This window comes from Bubalus bubalis, chromosome 15, assembly GCF_019923935.1.
Source record: "Bubalus bubalis isolate 160015118507 breed Murrah chromosome 15, NDDB_SH_1, whole genome shotgun sequence".
NCBI classification, from domain to species: domain Eukaryota; kingdom Metazoa; phylum Chordata; class Mammalia; order Artiodactyla; family Bovidae; genus Bubalus; species Bubalus bubalis.
Genome location: NC_059171.1, coordinates 64,716,357 through 64,734,579, shown reverse-complemented (window position 1 = coordinate 64,734,579; position 18,223 = coordinate 64,716,357). Strand labels below are relative to the sequence as shown.

The 18,223-nt window shown below is 40.1% G+C and overlaps 1 long non-coding RNA gene across 3 annotated transcripts in view; it reads right to left on the bottom strand.

Annotated features, from left to right (window-relative positions):
• The window catches only part of LOC123329391, a 39,940-nt gene extending 27,632 nt beyond the window's left edge, over positions 1 to 12,308 (bottom strand). For all 3 annotated transcript variants that reach the window (XR_006544773.1, XR_006544774.1, XR_006544775.1), the window contains exons 1-2: positions 12,169 to 12,308; positions 9,964 to 10,086 (exon numbers count right to left, since the gene is read on the bottom strand). This is a non-coding gene — a long non-coding RNA (uncharacterized LOC123329391). The remainder of the gene's footprint in view (positions 1 to 9,963; positions 10,087 to 12,168) is intronic.
• Between the last annotated feature and the right edge of the window lie 5,915 nt (positions 12,309 to 18,223).

Sequence of the window (18,223 nt, the reverse complement as noted above, 5' to 3'; positions counted from 1 at the left end):
ACGCACATATGGACACCTTATCTTTGACAAAGGAGGCAAGAATATACAATGGAGAAAAGACAATCTCTTTAATAAGTGGTGCTGGGAAAACTGGTCAACCACTTATGAAAGAATGAAACTAGAACACTTTCTAACACCATACACAAAAATAAACTCAAAATGAATTAAAGATCTAAATGTAAGACCAGAAACTATAAAACTCCTAGAGGAGAACAGGCAAAACACTCTCCAACATAAATCACAGCAGGATCCTCTATGACCCACTTCTCAGAATATTGGAAATAAAAGCAAAAATAAACAAATGGTACCTAATTAAAATTAAAAGCTTCTGCAGAACAAAGGAAACTATAAGCAAGGTGAAAAGACAGCCTTCAGAATGGGAGAAAATAATAGCAAATGAAGCAACTGACAAAGAATTAATCTCAAAAATATACAAGCAACTGCTGCAGCTCAATTCCAGAAAAATAAATGATCCAGTCAAAAAATGGGCCAAAGAACTAAACAGACATTTCTCCAAAGAAGACATACAGATGGGTAACAAACACATGAAAAGATGCTCAACATCACTCATTATCAGAGAAATGCAAATCAAAACCACAATGAGGTACAATTTCACTCCAGTCAGAATGGCTGCTATCCAAAAGTCTACAAGCAATACATGCTGGAGAGGGTGTTGAGAAAAGGGAACCCTCTTACACTGTTGGTGGGAATGCAAACTAGTACAGCCACTATGGAGAACACTGTGGAGATTCCCTGAAAAACTGGAAACAGAACTGCCTTATGACCCAGGAATCCCTCTGCTGGGCATATACACTGAGGAAACCAGAATTGAAAGAGACACATGTACCCCAATGTTCATCGCAGCACTGTTTATAATAGCCAGGACATGGAAGCAACCTAGATGTCCATCAGCAGATGAATGGATAAGAAAGCTGTGGTACATATACACAATGGAATATTGCTCAGCCATTAAAAAGAATACATTTGAATCAGTTCTATTGAGGTGGATGAAACTGGAGCCTATTATACAGAGTGAAGTAAGCCAGAAAGAAAAACACCAATACAGTACACTAACACATATATATGGAATTTAGAAAGATGGTAATGACAACCCTGTATGCAAGAGAGCAAAAGAGACACAGATGTATAGAACAGTCTTTTGGACTCTGTGGGAGAGGAAGAGGATGGGATGATTTGGGGGAATGGCGCTGAAACATGTATGATATCATATAAGAAATGAATCGCCAGTCCAGGTTCAATACCGGATGCTTGGGGCTGGTGCACTCGGATGACCCGGAGGGATGGTACAGGGAGGGAGGTGGGGTTCAGGATGGGAAACCCACATACGCCCATGGCAGATTCATGTTGATGTGTGGCAGAACCGATACAATATTGTAAAGTAAAAGAATAAATAAAAAATAAAAAGCAGAGATATTAAAACAAAACAAAGTCAGAAAGGTTGATTCCTCCAGCTCCATTCTTCTTTCTCAATGCTGCTTTGGCTATTTGGGGTCCTTTGCATTTCCATATGAATTGTGAATTTTTTTGTTGTAGTTCTGTGCCATTGGTAATTTGATAGGGATTGCATTGAATGTGTAGATTGCATTTGGTAGTTTAGTCATTTTCACAGTATTGATTCTTCCTACCCAGAAACATGGAATATCTTTCCATCTGTTTATATCATCTTTGATTTCTTTCTTTTTTTTAATTTGAAAGTTTTTATTTTTACTGTGGTGGTTGTATTATTTTTTAAACAAAATGAAACAAACCTTCAATTCATGTATACACTTATCCAACGATAAAAGGAGTAAAAGATTTTTTGTGAGCCAAAAAGAAAATAAAATCATTAAGAAGTCATTTGATTTCTTTCATCAGTGAAATATGTAGGAAATCCAAAAGAAAAATGCTCAACTAATGAGTAATATGATCATATAATAAAGATGGTCAGTCTCCCAAAGCAATAGAAATAAAAGGAAAATTAAACAAATGGGACCTAATCAAACTTATAAGCTTTTGTATAGCAAAGAAAGCCATAAACAAAATGAAAAGACAACCTACAGACTGAGAAAAAAAATATTTGCAAATAATGCAACCAACAAGAGCTTAACTTCCAAAATATACAAACATCTCATAAACAACAACAACAACAAAACAACCCAATTGGAAAATGGGCAGAATACCTAAGTAGACAACTCTCCAAAGAAGGCATACAGATAGCCAATAGGCATGTGAAAAGATGTTCAACATCAATAATTATGAAAGAAACACAAATCAAGAATATAATGAGGTCCCACATCACACCAATCAGACTGGCCATCATTTAAGAGTCAACAAATAACAAATGCTGGAGACTGTGTGGAAAAAAGGGAACTCTGTTACACTGTTGGTTGACATGAAAGTTGTTGTAGCAACTATGGAAAACAGTATGGAGGTTCTTCAAAAAGCTAGAGTTGGCATATAACCCAGTAATCCCATTCCTGGGCACATATCTGGACAAAACTATAGTTTAAAAAGGTACATCCATCCCTATGTTCATAGCAACACTCTTCCTAATAGCCAAGACATGGAAGCAACAATCTAAATGTCTATCAAGATATAAATGAGTAAAAAAGATGTGTTATATACATACAGGAGAATGCTACCCCATCATAAAAAATAAAATAATCCCATTTGCAGCACCATGGATGGATTTAGAGTTTATCATACTAATTGAATTAAGAAGAAAATAGACAAATACCATATGACATCATATATGTAATCTAAAATATGACATAAATGAACCTATCTACAAAACAGAAACAGACTCGCAGACAGAGAACAAAACTGTGGTTGCCAAGGGGAATGGGAGGTAGGGGAAAGATGGATTAGGAGTTTGGGATTAACAGATGTAAACTATTCTGGATAAACAACAAGGTCCTAGTATAAAGCACAGGGAAATATATTCAATATCCTGTGATAAATCATAATGGGAAGGAATTTTTAAAAGCATGTATATGTATGTATAACAATCACTGCTGTATAGCAGAAGTTAACATAATACTGTAAATCAACTACACTTCAATAAAAAAAAAGATTTGGATGTTTTATATATCCTTACAGGCAAAAAAACTTTCAAACATTGCAAAGCATTACCCAGAAACACATTAGAGATCTAATTTCAAAGGCCAAATAAGTAAAATGCAATATACACTATTATTAGATGGTAAAGAATCTGCCTGCAATGCAGGGGACCCGGGTTCAGTCCCTTGGTCGGGAAGATCCCCTGGAGAAGGGAATGGCAACCCATTCCAGTATTCTTACCTAGGAAATCCAATGGACAGCGGATCTTGGTGGACTACAGTCATGGGGTTCCAAAAGAGTCAACATGACTAACACTTTCATACTATTCACATTATTACTACTATATGTTTCCAAATGCACAATTTTGTTGTATGGGTGGATTACCATTGGTAGATCTAGTTAGAAGATCTAGGTGAGAAAAGTATGAACATGGCAGTTTTAACTGGCTTGTATCTTAATCTGGTGTTGTGTCTGCAGAGAGAGTGTGGGTAATGCAGATAATGGTGTCACTGACTACAAACAGAAAAGAGGACTATCATAGGCTGAAAAACAATATTAAAAGCTAGGGGAAAACTTATTAGATATTTCAAAATTACTACATTTGAGAGAATATTTGATGCTTTGAGGGAAAATCTTAGGCCATTACACCAGATATAGAATATATTCCTAGAACCATGTGTTTAGACATTTGACAAAAAAATCTTCATAGCACAATGATATCATGTAGAATATATCTAAAATTTCTGAGTGTAATGAAAGAATATACACATTTTCTAAAAAATTCAAAAATACTTGATGTGGAATACTCACAGAAAGAAAATACTTTCTTTATGTAGTCTAAATGAAAGATATAGTATACATTTCCTCTGATTCTCAAGAAATCTCTGAGGCAAATACTCAGTGCACATAGCCACTTTATTAAGCATTGAGGGCTTAACTGTATATAAAATATTCTATGAGCCATGAAAGGAATTCAGTCCAAAAGGGATAAGTTTATTAGAGTGTTTTGCCTTTCTTCCCCAGCAGCATCCAGGGTCTAGGCAAATATATTAATTTCTTTATTCAGAGACAAGCCAGAAAAGAGAATAAGGAGACATAAATAAGAGTTGAATAAATACTAGCTTTGGCAAAATTACCCGTTTAGCCAGTTCTTTGAATAAATTGAATTCAATGCAGACCAGTCAGGAAATGTTTTTTCTTCTTACCACATTTTCCAAAACCATTTTCTGGTCTTATCTGTCCTGGACAATATATCTTGCAATTTCATGTCTTCCTTTGCTGGTATTAGAACAATCACATTTTCAGATATGAAATAGTATAGGAAAATCTATTATAAAAATTCAGATTCAGTTCATATTTTCTCATAATCAGTAGCCAGTTCAGTTCCGATCCATTTTTTCAAGGGGCTGGCAGTGAGAAAGGGAGATTTTATATAAATATATATTCCAAAGTGCTAAAACCACTTCAATATTCTTTCACCCTCTAAGTTTCTCCTAATTAGGAAGAGCAAGAACACAAAGAGTTTTGAGAAGGTAATGGTAAAGTCTGTTTTGATTAGTGCTGGTGTGAATCTGGCCCATATTATCTGTGATGGAACAGAAACTCTTGCCTTGACATCATAGGGCATGTCTGAAAGTTGGTTGGATATGAACGTTCATGCTCTGGAACATACATATCTTCTCAGAGTTGTTTCTACGTGGAGGCAAAAGAGCTGAACCCCTATGCTCAACAAATTACTTCTGTATGTGCATGCTAAGTCGCTTCAGTTGTCTCTGACTCTTTAGGATCCTATGCACTGTAGCCTGCCAGGCTCTTGTCTCCCTGGGATTCTCCAGGCAAGACTACTTGAGTGGGTTGCCATGCCCTCCTCCAGAGTATCTTCCCAACCCAGGGTCTCCTGCATTGGCAGGTGGTTTCTTTATCACTTGCACCACCTGGGAAGCTCTCTTTCTGCTTAGGCACTTTTTTTTTTTTTCAAAGATCTTTTTGATGTGGATCATTTTTTTTGTCTCTATTGAATTTGCTACATTCTTTTTTTGCTGTATGGCATGTGGGATCTTAGCTTCTGACCCGGGATCAAACCTGTAACAACTGCATTGAAGGTGATGTCTTAACTACTGGACCACCAGGGAAGTCCCAGTTTATTAAGTATTAGGAGCATGACTATATAGATTTTAACCAACCACAGAGAAGAAATCTAATCCAAAAAATACAAAATATGGTGTTAGGGTAAGGCTTAAAACTTGGCCACTTCTAACTCTCCATACAATACTTTCAGCGATAAAAGGCAAAAAAATTCACAAGTAGAAGGCTTGTGGGTGTGGAAGCTGGAACATGGGTACTGAAAACAATGAAAAGAATTGAAGGACACTAGGCAGGGCACCACTGTTCAGTAGGATCTCAGGTATGTAAACCAGACACTCTGTTCTCATATAGCATTTGTTATTCAAAGCAGTTGGACCAGGGGTGAGAAATTTGTGTTCCTGTCAATCCTGGTCATAAGAAACCCTACACGCTACCCATTTCTATTCTCAAATCCTCTTATATTTCACTTTACATTAACTTTATGCTGATATAGCTCCCTTAAATTCTAATGAGCCACAATGCTGGAGAAAATATGTGAGTAGTTTGTGAAATAAGCTAGGGTCTTAACAGATGCAATTCATTGAGGATTTAATTAATACTTATTTTCTCCACATTCTACTATCTATTAGGAGTCTCCTGACCCTACGGTAGCACGTCCACACATTTTGGGGTCTTCACTGGAAGGTTATATAGAATTCCTATTATAAAAGTCCAAGCTCCATGTTGCCATGATTTTACCTACTCATTTTTGCTGCAACTGCCCATTCACTGCTAAAACTGGGCGTTAGCATACTCAGATGCCCCAGTAAATAATCATATTGCCAAAGATATTCCTCTTCTCCTAATTATACAGCAGCAACCCTATTTCTTCATGACACCCAGTGTTAATTACCCAGGCCAACACTAGTAACTATTTTTGTCTTTCTTTTCCTGTTGATATACTTGCACAAAATGTTTAGAGTGATAAGAGGCAGAGTAAACAAGTTAGCTGGTAGGATTTCTAAACTTACATAACAAATTCATTTAATGTGACCCCGTTTCTGATACATTTGTTTCCTTCTTCCACATTCTATTTGGAAACGGTTTCATTATTTTTAATTTCTTAATTGGTGGAAAATTGCTTTACAATTTTGTGTTTGTTTCTGCTGTACAACAATGCGAATCAGTCATAATTATATATATATATATATATATATATATATATATATATATATATATCTCCCTTCCCCCCAAGCCTCTCTCCCCTCTGCCCTTTCCACCCATCTAGGCCATCACAGAGCACCAGGCTGGGCTCCCTGTGTTATTTAGCAACTTGCCACTAACTGTTTTACACATAATAGTGTATCTATGTTCATGCTACTTTCTCAATTTGTCCCACCTTCTCATTCCAAGAAGGCAGAGGAACCAGAGACCAAATTGCCAACATCTGCTGGATCATGGAAAAAGCAAGACAGTTCCAGAAAAACATCTATTTCTGCTTTATTGACTATGCCAAAGCCTTTGACTGTGTAGATCACAATAAACTGTGGAAAATTCTTCAAGAGATGGGAATACCAGACCACCTGATCTGCCTCTTGAGAAATCTGTATGCAGGTCAGGAAGCAACAGTTAGAACTAGACATGGAACAACAGACTGGTTCCAAATAGGAAAAGGAGTTCGTCAAGGCTGTATATTGTCACCCTGCTTATTTAACTTATATACAGAGTACATCATGAGAAACACTGGACTGGAAGAAACACAAGCTGGAATCAAGATTGCCAGGAGAAATATCAATAACCTCAGATATGCAGATGACACCACCCTTATGGCAGAAAGTGAAGAGGAACTCAAAAGCCTCTTGATGAAAGTGAAAGTGGAGAGTGAAAAAGTTGGCTTAAAGCTCAACATTCAGAAAACAAAGATCATGGCATCCGGTCCCATCACTTCATGGGAAATAGATGGGGAAACAGTGGAAACAGTGTCAGACTTTATTTTTCTGGGCTCCAAAATCACTACAGATGGTGACTGCAGCCATGAAATTAAAAGATGCTTACTCCTTGGAAGGAAAGTTATGACCAAACTAGATAGCATATTGAAAAGCAGAGACATTACTTTGCCAACAAAGGTCTGTCTAGTCAAGGCTATGGTTTTTCCAGTGGTCATGTATGGATGTGAGAGTTGGGCTGTGAAGAAGGTTGAGCACCGAAGAATTGATGCTTTTGAACTGTGGTGTTGGAGAAGACTCTTGAGAGTCCCTTGGACTGCAAGGAGATCCAACCAGTCCATTCTGAAGGAGATCCAACCAGTCCATTCTGAAGGAGATCAGCCCTGGGATTTCTTTGGAAGGAATGATGCTAAAGCTGAAACTCCAGTACTTTGGCCACCTCATGCGAAGAGTTGACTCATTGGAAAAGACTCTGATGCTGGGAGGGATTTGGGGCAGGAGGAGAAGGGGAGGACAGAGGATGAGATGGCTGGATGGCATCACTGACTCGATGGACGTGAGTCTGAGTGAACTCCAGGAGTTGGTGATGGACAGGGAGGCCTGGCGTGCTGCAATTCATGGGGTCACAAAGTGTCGGACACGACTGAGTGACTGATCTGATCTGATCTGATCTCATTCCCCAGCTGTTTCCACAAGTCAGTTCTCTACTAGGTTCATCAGTACCATTTTTCTAGATTCCATATATATATGTTTATATATATATATGATGCTTTTTTTGATTTACTTCACTCTGTATAAGAGACTCTAGGTTCATCCACCTCACTACAGTTGACTCAAATTTGTTTCTTTTTATGGTTAATATTTCATTGTATAAATGTACCACAATTTCTTTATTCATCTCTTGATGGACATCTAGTTTGCTTCCATGTCCTGGTTATTATAAATATTGCTGCAATGAACATCAGGGTACATGTATCTTTTTGAATTGTGGTTTTTCTCAGGACATATGCCCAGTAGGGGGATTGCTGGGTCATATATGGTGGTAGGTTTTGTTTCATTATTTAATGTGGGCCCTTTTTTTTCTGAGCATTTAAGTACCATCTCAGTAATTTATTATTAACTCCTGAGTCATGGCAGAGTAGCTGCATGTCAACAAATTCTTCCTTATTCAGATTGATATTCTTTGTTATTGAGATATAATTAACATAACATTCTATTAATTTCAGGTGTACTACATATGAATTTCATATTAATTTCATTAACATTATATTAATTTCATATGTACTACATATAGAAACCTATATGCAGGTCAGGAAGCAACAGTTAGAACTGGACATGGAACAACAGACTGGTTCCAAATAGGAAAAGGAGTACGTCAAGGCTGTATATTGTCATCCTGTTTATTTAACTTATATGCAGGGTACATCATGAGAAACGCTGGGCTGGAGGAAGCACAAACTGGAATCAAGATTGCTGGGAGAAATATCAATAACCTCAGATATGCAGATGACACCACCCTTATGGCAGAAAGTGAAGAGGAACTCAAAAGCCTCTTGATGAAAGTGAAAGAGGAGAGTGAAAAAGTTGGCTTAAAGCTCAACTAAGATCATGGCATCTGGTCCCATCACTTCATGGGAAATAGATGGGGAAACAGTGTCAGACTTTTATTTTTTTGGGCTCCAAAATCACTGCAGATGGTGACTGCAGCCATGAAATTAAAAGATGCTTACTCCTTGGAAGAAAAGTTATGGCCAAACTAGATAGCATATTGAAAAGCAGAGACATTACTTTGCCAACAAATGTACATCTAGTCAAGGCTATGGTTTTTCCAGTGGTCATGTATGGATGTGAGAGTTGGACTGTGAAGAAGGCTGAGCGCCGAAGAATTGATGCTTTTGAACTGTGGTGTTGGAGAAGACTCTTGAGAGTCCCTTGGACTGCAAGGAGATCCAACCAGTCCATTCTGAAGGAGATCATCCCTGGGTGTTCTTTGGAAGGAATGATGCTAAAGCTGAAACTCCAGTACTTTGGTCACCTCATGTGAAGAGTTGACTCATTGGAAAAGACTCTGATGATGGGAGGGATTGGGGGCAGGAGGAAAAGGGGAGGACAGAGGATGAGATGGCTGGTTGGCATCACCAACTCGATGGACGTGAGTTTGAGTGAACTCCGGGAGTTGGTGATGGACAGGGAGGCCTGGCGTGCTGTGATTCATGGGGTCACAAAGAGTCAGACAAGACTGAGCGACTGAACTGACTGACTGAACTGACATATGATTTGATACATTGTATATATTGCAAAATGATCACCACAGTAAGTTCAGCCAACATCTAACACCACACATAACTATACATTTTTTCCTGTGATGAGAATTTTCAAGATCTACTCTTGGCACCTTCCAAACAACTAATACTATATTATTAACAATAGTCATCATACAAACATCACATCCTCAGAATTTACCTAACTGGAAATTTGTACCCTCAGACCATTTTTACATTTGCTCCCCTACCTCCATCCTGGGCTTCCTAGGTGGCTCAGTGGTAAAGAATCTGCCTGCCAATGCAGGTGGCACAGGAGATGCATGTTCTATCCTGTGTTGGGAAGATCCCCTGGAGCAGGAGATGGTAATCTGCTCCAGTATTCTTGCCTGGAAAATTCCATGGACAAAGGAGCCTGGTGGGCTATTGTCAGTGGGGTCGCAGAGAGTCAGACATAACTGAGCACATACACACCCTCTTCTCTCCAAGCCTCATTTAAATGAGATCATTTTTGTCATTCTCTGATTTATTTCACTTCACATAATGCCCTCAAGTTTCACGCACTGCATTCAGATTGATATTCTACTCCCTTTGATTCAACATCTCAAAAATCTGTATGCATGTACACTTACCTTGTTCCTTCTGGTATATATTATCCAGGGCCTGCAATTTCTTCAGTGAAAAGTTGCTTTCCTTATCTATCAGGTTTAACTCTTGGTTACATTGAGGCTTGGCCCTTGTTTTTGGTTTGGTGGCTAGGAAGGTAGTTAAGCAGATTGTAAAATAGAAAAAACAAATTGCAACTTCTTTAGCATAATATTCAAGTAATGGTGGGGAGAAATTTGCTATAATAAAGCTCTTATTTAGTCTTTGCAACCCCACAGCCTGTAGCCCACCAGGCTCCTCTGTCCATGGGATTTCCCAGGCAGGAATACTGGAGTGGTCTGCCATTGCCTTCTCCAGGGGAACTTCCTGACCCAGGGATCCAAACCCACGTCTCTTGCTTGACAGGCGGATTCTTTACCGTTTGAGCCACCAGGGAAGAACCACAATAAAGTTAAGTAGGTATGTATGATAAAGTCCAGCTCCATTTTTGATCTTTGCAGACAGTTTGGAGTTTCACACTGTCTGCTCCTGCCTGCTTCACAAATAAGCCATCTAATAAAAAGTCCGGATGCTTCTTCATTTGGTTCTGGTGGGAAATTCAAACTATCTTCAGGATGCCTGACCCTATCCCTACCCCATAATCCCTATTGAAACCCCAAGCCAGTCTCTTTTCCCTTCTTTCCCAGTATATTTAGGAACGTTCTTTGGAACTGCCCCACTTTCTCCAGAAAAATCTCAGTACATGAGTAATAAACCTTCTTGATGATGTCATTAGTATATATCCAAATTAAAGTTTTGTTGGTGGTCTATCCTGACTCTGTGGTATGTCTACAACCATGGGCTACTTTTGCGGGCCCAGATGGTTGTGCTTCTGGGCGTGCAGGTGAATTTATTTATATAATCATTCTACCAGTCTCATGATCCCAATTCATTATCAGGACACTGATTTTGATGTTGGAGACCTGGCCGTGTTTTTAAATCAGGCTTCTTTGCTGCTTCTGCTTCATAGTGCTCAGTCATGTCTGACTCTTTGTGACCCCATGGACTGTAGCCTTCCAGGCTCTTCTGTCCATTCGATTCTCTAGGCAAGAATACTGGAATGGGTAGTCATTTCCTACTCCAGGGGATCTTCCTGACCCAGGGATCGAACCTGCAGCTTCTGCACCTCCTGTATTGGCAGTCAGATTCTTTACTATTGTGCCACCTGGGAAGCCCAGTTTTCTTTAGATGCAAATTTTACTCTTACATTAAGTTCTTACATCAAATTCTTACATTCTTACATGAAATTCACACTTACATTAAATTCTGTGCCTAGTCTTCAGCTATATTTTCCTTAATGCTACAAATGATACATTTCTTTTAAATACTAGATGGAGTTTATCTGACTCTCACACTTTAAACTAGTAATTAACCAACAGTTGTTTATCATTTTCTCCAACACATCAGAATCATCCCATAAAAACTAGTTCCACAGTCCTTTTATGTACAATAGCTAAGTCAGCACATTTATTTCCATTGGAATCACTATAGTCTAGAATTTTTTAGGCTGGAGCATGTAATTTTTTAGGGCTGTTGACACTCTACATCTCACCAGTGACTAGTTCCTCATTTCCATTCCACCAGTGAGTGATCCAACCACACAATCCTATCATTAGGGTCTGCTTCTCTGACCATTCTTGTTACCAAGTGTTTTATACTGGCTTCTATAAAAATAGATTCTGAGCCATGAATTCAGGTAGAAATGACTATTTAAGAAAGTTCTCTCAGGAAAAACCAATAAGGCTTGGGGGTAGGGGGAAGCATGATGAAGAAAGAAAAGGAATCAGGCAAGCGTGTAATTACAGGTGAAGTCTCAGACTCAGATCCAAATGGAACTTTAGAGCATAAATTACACCTGAGAATTTTTCCTTCCTTATGCAATGTGTTGGGCTTTTGTTTTCCCACACAGCTTAGTCCTTAGCTTCGAAAAAAGTTGTGTGTTGAAGGTGGGTAAAATTTCCAGACCCTTCTGGACTTGCAAGAAGGCAACTCTAAATGCCCAAAGAAAATTCTCTGGGTAAAACAACAACAACAACAACAACAACAAAACAAAACAAACAAAAAACAGGACAAGATATGAGAGATTGCCATGTGTAGCTAAGAAAGAATCTGAACGAATCAGAGTAGAACATGGACATTCTGTTACACTTGTTCTTACTAAAGTGTTCCCATATGACACCAAGTTTACCTACAATATGATCCTCCTTATATACTTTTATCTTGCTGTTCATATTGTTCGCTGAACCCAAGGTAGGCAAGGTGTGAGCCGGGAAGCTGGAAGAAAACTCGAGGAGCAGAAGCAACTGGAGACACGTTTATTCTCTAATGGCGGGTGCTGTGGCAAAAGGAGCATCTCAGGTGGGGCTTATATACTATACATTTCCAGAACAAAAGTTGCCTGTGGCCAAGCACATACAATGTAACGCGCATGTGCAGTGCTATAAGCAATCTCAGCTGTTTCTAACCATGCAAAGGATGTGGGGCTAGAGGGCATGAGACCATGAGAGTCTGGGGAGAGAGAGCCTGATTGACATCATCTTGGCTACCTGCTATTTCCTCACAACTTGTTATCGGCAATGTAGCAAGAAACTCCCAAACTGAAGTGACGGCAATGACGGTATCAGCATCACTCTATCGTCACAAACCTAATTTTCTAAAAAATCTGTTTTTTACTATTCTGGGTTTATCTGACTCTCACACTTGAAATTAGTAATTAACCAGGTAGCCAAATTAGGTTAGATAGGTAAAATCTCTGTTCTAGGTTTCATTTTTATTTTCAGATTACTGTGTCCATACGTAAAGAGTCAAACTACTTCCCTAGCTTCCTGATATTTCTACTTCATGCAGTTGATTTTATTCGTAGGTAGAACAATCAATGACTAGTTTTGTCACTGCTGCTAAGTCACTTCAGTCGTGTCCGACTCTGTGCGACCCCATAGACGGCAGCCCACCAGGCTCCCCCATCCCTGGGATTCTCCAGGCAAGAACACTGGAGTGGGTTGCCATTTCCTTCTCCAATGCATGAAAGTGAAAAGTGAAAGTGAAGTCGCTCAGTTGTGTCCGACTCTTCGCGACCCCATGGATTGCAGCCAACCAGGCTCCTCCGACCACGGGATTTTCCAGGCAAGAGTACTGGAGTGGGGTGCCACTGCCTTCACTAGTCCACAGTATTAGTTCAGCCATCCCTAAGTTAAGCAAATATGTTTTGTGGAATTGAATCAATCCCTCAAATGCTATGGCAAGACCTTCATAACCACTATTTGCTCTTGCTGTTAACTCACAACTTTTGCTATCTGTGTCACGATATTTCCTAGTCACATGAAAATATTGAATATTATACGGATCCATCTTTGACTGCTGCAATTAGTGTATACTAGGCATCTTAAGCATCAGGTGATGAGAATACAACAGTGAACAAAATAGTTAATGTGACAATGATTAACTTTACATACCAATTTGATTGGGCCAAGGAATGCCCACTTAGCTGGCAAACCATTATTTCTGGTGCGTCTGTCTGTGAGAGTGTCTCTGGAAAAGACTAGCATTTGAATCAGCAGCCTAAGTAAAATAGAGTTCCCTTACCAGGAAGGGTGGGCATCATCCAGTCTATGGAGGACCTGAATAAAACAAAAGGCTGGAGTCAGAATTTCAGACTACACGGACCAGGAGTTTCACCATTGCACCTTCTTCATTCAAATGTTATTGATTAATAAATGTACAAAATATAGGACACCTATGCAGTAGAATGTTATTGAGGAATACAAAGGAAAATGTAGGAAATGTAGCACTGATACATGCTACAATATAGACGAACCTTGAAAATATTATACTAAATGAAAGGAGCCTATCACAAAAAGCTATACAAAAATGATTCCATTTAAATGGAATATCCAAATTGACAAATCCGTATAGATAGAAAGCTAACCAGTGATTGCCAGATTTTATGGGGAAAGGGGAATGGAGAGTAATTGCTAATTGGGAAATAATTTATTTGGCGATGTGAAAATGTTTCAAAATTAGATAATGATGTTGGTGATGGACAAGGAAGCCTGGCATGCTGCAGTCCATGAGGTCACAAAGAGTCAGACATGACTGAGTGATTGAACTGAACTGAACTGATATTTATATTTCTCTGTAAATATAATATGTGTTGTGCTGTGCTCAGTCGTTTCAGCTGTGCTCGACTCTGTGCAACCCAATGGACTGTAACCCTCCAGGCTCCTTTGTCCATGGGGCTCTCCAGGCCAGAATACTGGAGTGGGTTGCCCTTCCTTCCTCCAGGGGATCTTCCCAACCCTAGAATCAAACCCGTGACTCTTGTGGCTCCTGCATTGCAGGCAGATTCTTTACTGTTGAGCCACTGGGGAAGCCCCTTAATTGTGGCATGTGGGATATAGTTCCCAGACCAGGGATGAAATCTGGGCCCCCTGCATTGGGAGCAGAGTGTTGGCCACTGGACTACCTGGGAAGTCTCAGATCTCTTCACATTTGGTAACAGCATCATCTCATCCAAGAGCACCCCCTCTTACATTGGAAGGTCCCATTTAAACTCAAGAAGAAGATATTATACACCAGAGGTCAGAAATCCTCTGGGCCACCTAAGAATTCAGCTCACTGCAGGTTTTTTGTATTCAAGGGTATATAAATTCTCTGATAATGCACTCATTTAACACAGTAGTATAGGGGAAATATCAAGAGCTATATGACAAATATTGTAAATATAGATTCTATTTCATTGCTCCTTAAAACTCCCAATACCAGAAATTTCACATAGAAGATTAACTGTTACTGATGGTTTAGTTGGAAATAGTGTTTTTGGAAAGTTATTACACATCTTAAAATTATGTTTCCATAGTCCACGTGCTTATATTTACATAGAAGGCATGATTATAAGTTGTGACTTGGGGGAAATGTGTCATTGATGCTAAAGTTGGATGGATAAAGAAAAGGGAATATAAAATGATAAAAGATAGCCTCTCTGACATCAGAGTTTTATTGTTTAAGTGAAAATATTTAATAAGCTAAAGGAATTTAAAATAAAGATATTTATTATTCCTAAGTGAAGAAAATTTTGTTTTGGAAAATATCATTTATCTTGACAATCAATATATGTCATTACTAAGAGAATTTATTTGAGAGTGTTGTAGCCACGTGTTCTGGGAAACAAACTCACTCAGAAGGACAATGCAGATAGTGAAGTGCAGTTTATTACACCAGCGGGCCCAAGGCAGAGTCTCCTCTTAGCCAAGGACCCCGACCAGTTTTTGTGAAAACCTTATATACCCTAAGTGTATGTGCCCAAATCCACTTCCCCAAATTCCCTGAAACTAGTCTGAACAAAGGAAAAGAAAGATACAAAGTTAGCCCGTAATTCATATGACTTAATCCTAGGTAGTTAACAGTTGACAGTTATCAATAGGCCTGTGGTCATACCCCATTAAGCATAATAGAATTTATGATTCTATTCAGTTACACAGATAATTAGGGTATTCTTTTAGGTGATGGAGAGTCTAGGTACGAGCCCTGGGTCTCTTCTATCCAGGGGGGTCTGGTTTTCTATTTGGTATGTCGTTTCCATAGATACTAGGCATATAGCTCAAAGTCCACAGTCCAGCCCAAGATGGAGTCCTGCTTTCAAGATGAAGCCTGTTCTGTATGTTTCCTCCTTCATTCCCCTGTCTTGATGCTCTTAACTCATAGTTTGAGCATCATTCATAAGGATACATTGCACCCTGGCTCTCCGACTGCCAATTTGGGAGAACAACACCAACCTTTGCATTACAAAGTTCATAATACATTGTAAAATTCAGGGTCCACAAAGCAGAACTATCAAGGCAACTATAACAATAGTAAATATAGTTTTCCACTAATCACCCTTCACCCAAGATAGGACCAAAGTCCAAAAAGGAAGATTATCATCAGACATAGCTTTTACCTGATCTTTCATGTCATCTAGGGTGGCTGATATATTGCCAGATAAATCAGGAATAGATTCACAACATCCAGCTTTAATTATAGCACAGGTCCCTCCTTGTGCTAAAACTATGGTTAATCCCAAGATGATACCGGCAAGTCCTTGTACCAGCAGTTGATTGTAGAGCTTCATCTCTTTTTCTTCTTTAAGATGACCTTTGTTTCACAGGGATCAGTGGGGTCCTTTTGTGTAGTCTGCTCGGCGTCCTCCAGGTCTGTGTAGTATGCTCTCTTCACCCTCATGTGGTGGATCCAGGGAATGACACCTGCAACTTTAACTGCCGTAGGGGTGGTTAGAACAATGGTATATGGACCCTTCCAATGTGGGGCCAAGGAGTTGTGTTTCCAGTCCTTGACCCATGCCGTAGGGGTGGTTAGAACAACGGTATATGGACCCTTCCAATGTGGGGCCAAGGAGTTGTGTTTCCAGTCCTTGACCCATACCTGATCCCCAGGCACAAATTCGTGAATCTGTTCCCCAAGGGGGAATGGCACCCTTTCTTGTACAAACTTACTTACCTGATTTATTACCTTACCCAGTTGTTCCATCTGCTGAGAAATCTCATCTCCCCTTACCTAAGGCAAATTCATTGATATTTGTTTTATTATGGCGGGGAGGGGGGGGGGGGGGGAGGGCGGCTCCCGTACACAATATCGTACGGAGAATAGCCATGGGACCATGGGGTCATCCTGAGTCTGAGCAGAGCCATTGGAAGCAAGTCCACCCAGGAGCAGTCAGTCTCTATGATCCGCTTGGAGAGTGTCTCTTTTAAGTGTCCAGTTGGTTTGTTCCACTATCCCAGAACTCTGGGGCCTATATGCCGTATGTAATTTCCACTTGATATTTAGAGCTTTGCATACCTGTTGAATTAAGTCAGCTACAAAGGCAGGACGGAGAAGGCGATAGCACCCCACTCCAGTACTCTTGCCTGGAAAATCCCATGGATGGAGGATCCTGGTAGGCTGCAGTCCATGGGGTCGCTAAGAGTTGGACACAACTGAGTGACTTCACTTTCACTTTTCACTTTCATACATTGGAGAAGGAAATGGCAACCCACTCCAGTGTTCTTGCCTGGAGAATCCCAGGGAAGGGGAAGCCTGGTGGGCTGCCGTCTATGGGGTCGCACAGAGTTGGACACGACTGAAGTGACTTAGCAGTAGCAGCAGCACAAAGGCAGGGCCATTGTCTGATCCTATGCTGGTTGGGAACCCTAATCTGGGGATTATTTCTCGAAGCAGACAGCGAGCCACTTCATTTGCTTTTTCAGTTCAGGTGGGGAAAGACTCAACCCATCCTGAGAAGGTACAAACCATGAGTGTCGGCAGGGTTTAAAGTCCACTTAGTGTGCCTTTTAACTGTATTCCTGGAGGTTTGTTTATGTCCACGGGCAGCATTGACCTTTTTCATTTTTGGTGGCCCTTTCTGCTTCAGCCAGCTGGTCTTGGGCTGGGGTGTACTGTGGGAGAGTCAAAGTTAACTCAGGCATTTTTGAGAGTACAAATGTTCTGATAGATCCCCCACCAGCAGACCCAAGTTTATCAGCTGCATGTTTTGTGGCTTTATCTGTTAGTTGGTTTCCCTGTGTTTGTGGGGTATCTTCCTTTTGGTGACCCCAACGGTGCATCAATGCTACCTTTTCGGATTCCCATACAGCATCTGAGTCAAGATTTCTTCTTTGTTTTAATATCCTTTCCGTTGGCTATCAGAAGATCTCTCTCTTTATATAAAGCCCCATGTACATGTAAAGTAGCAAAAGCATACCTGGATTCTGTGTAAATGTTTGTCTTCTTACCTTTTGACAGCTGGAGGGCCTAGATTAGAGCATATAGTTTGACAGGCCAGTGTGATGTCAGAGAGCTAGCCTCAACGATGGTTTCTTCCATGACTACTGCATATCCCGACAATCATTGTCCTTATTTCACCAGGCTGGTGTCAGGACCAAATCTGGGTCTGAGACTGGCTGGTCTCTCAAGTCAGGTCTGCTGGCATAAACTTCTTCTAGGATTTCCATGCAATCATGTGAGGGCCCAACTTCTCCCACAGGAAGGAGTGTGGCTGGATTCAGGGCCTGGCGAGGCTCAATAGTAACATGGGGGTTCTCACATAAGAGTCCCTGGTATTGAGTAATCCACGATGTTGACAGCCATTTATCGGGGTCCCCTCGCAGGAGAATTTTGACCTCATGAAGGACTTTTATGATCAAATCTTGGCCCAAAGTCAGCTTGGTTGCCTCCCGGACCAGTAAGGCAACTGCAGCAAGCCCGTTGCTGCAT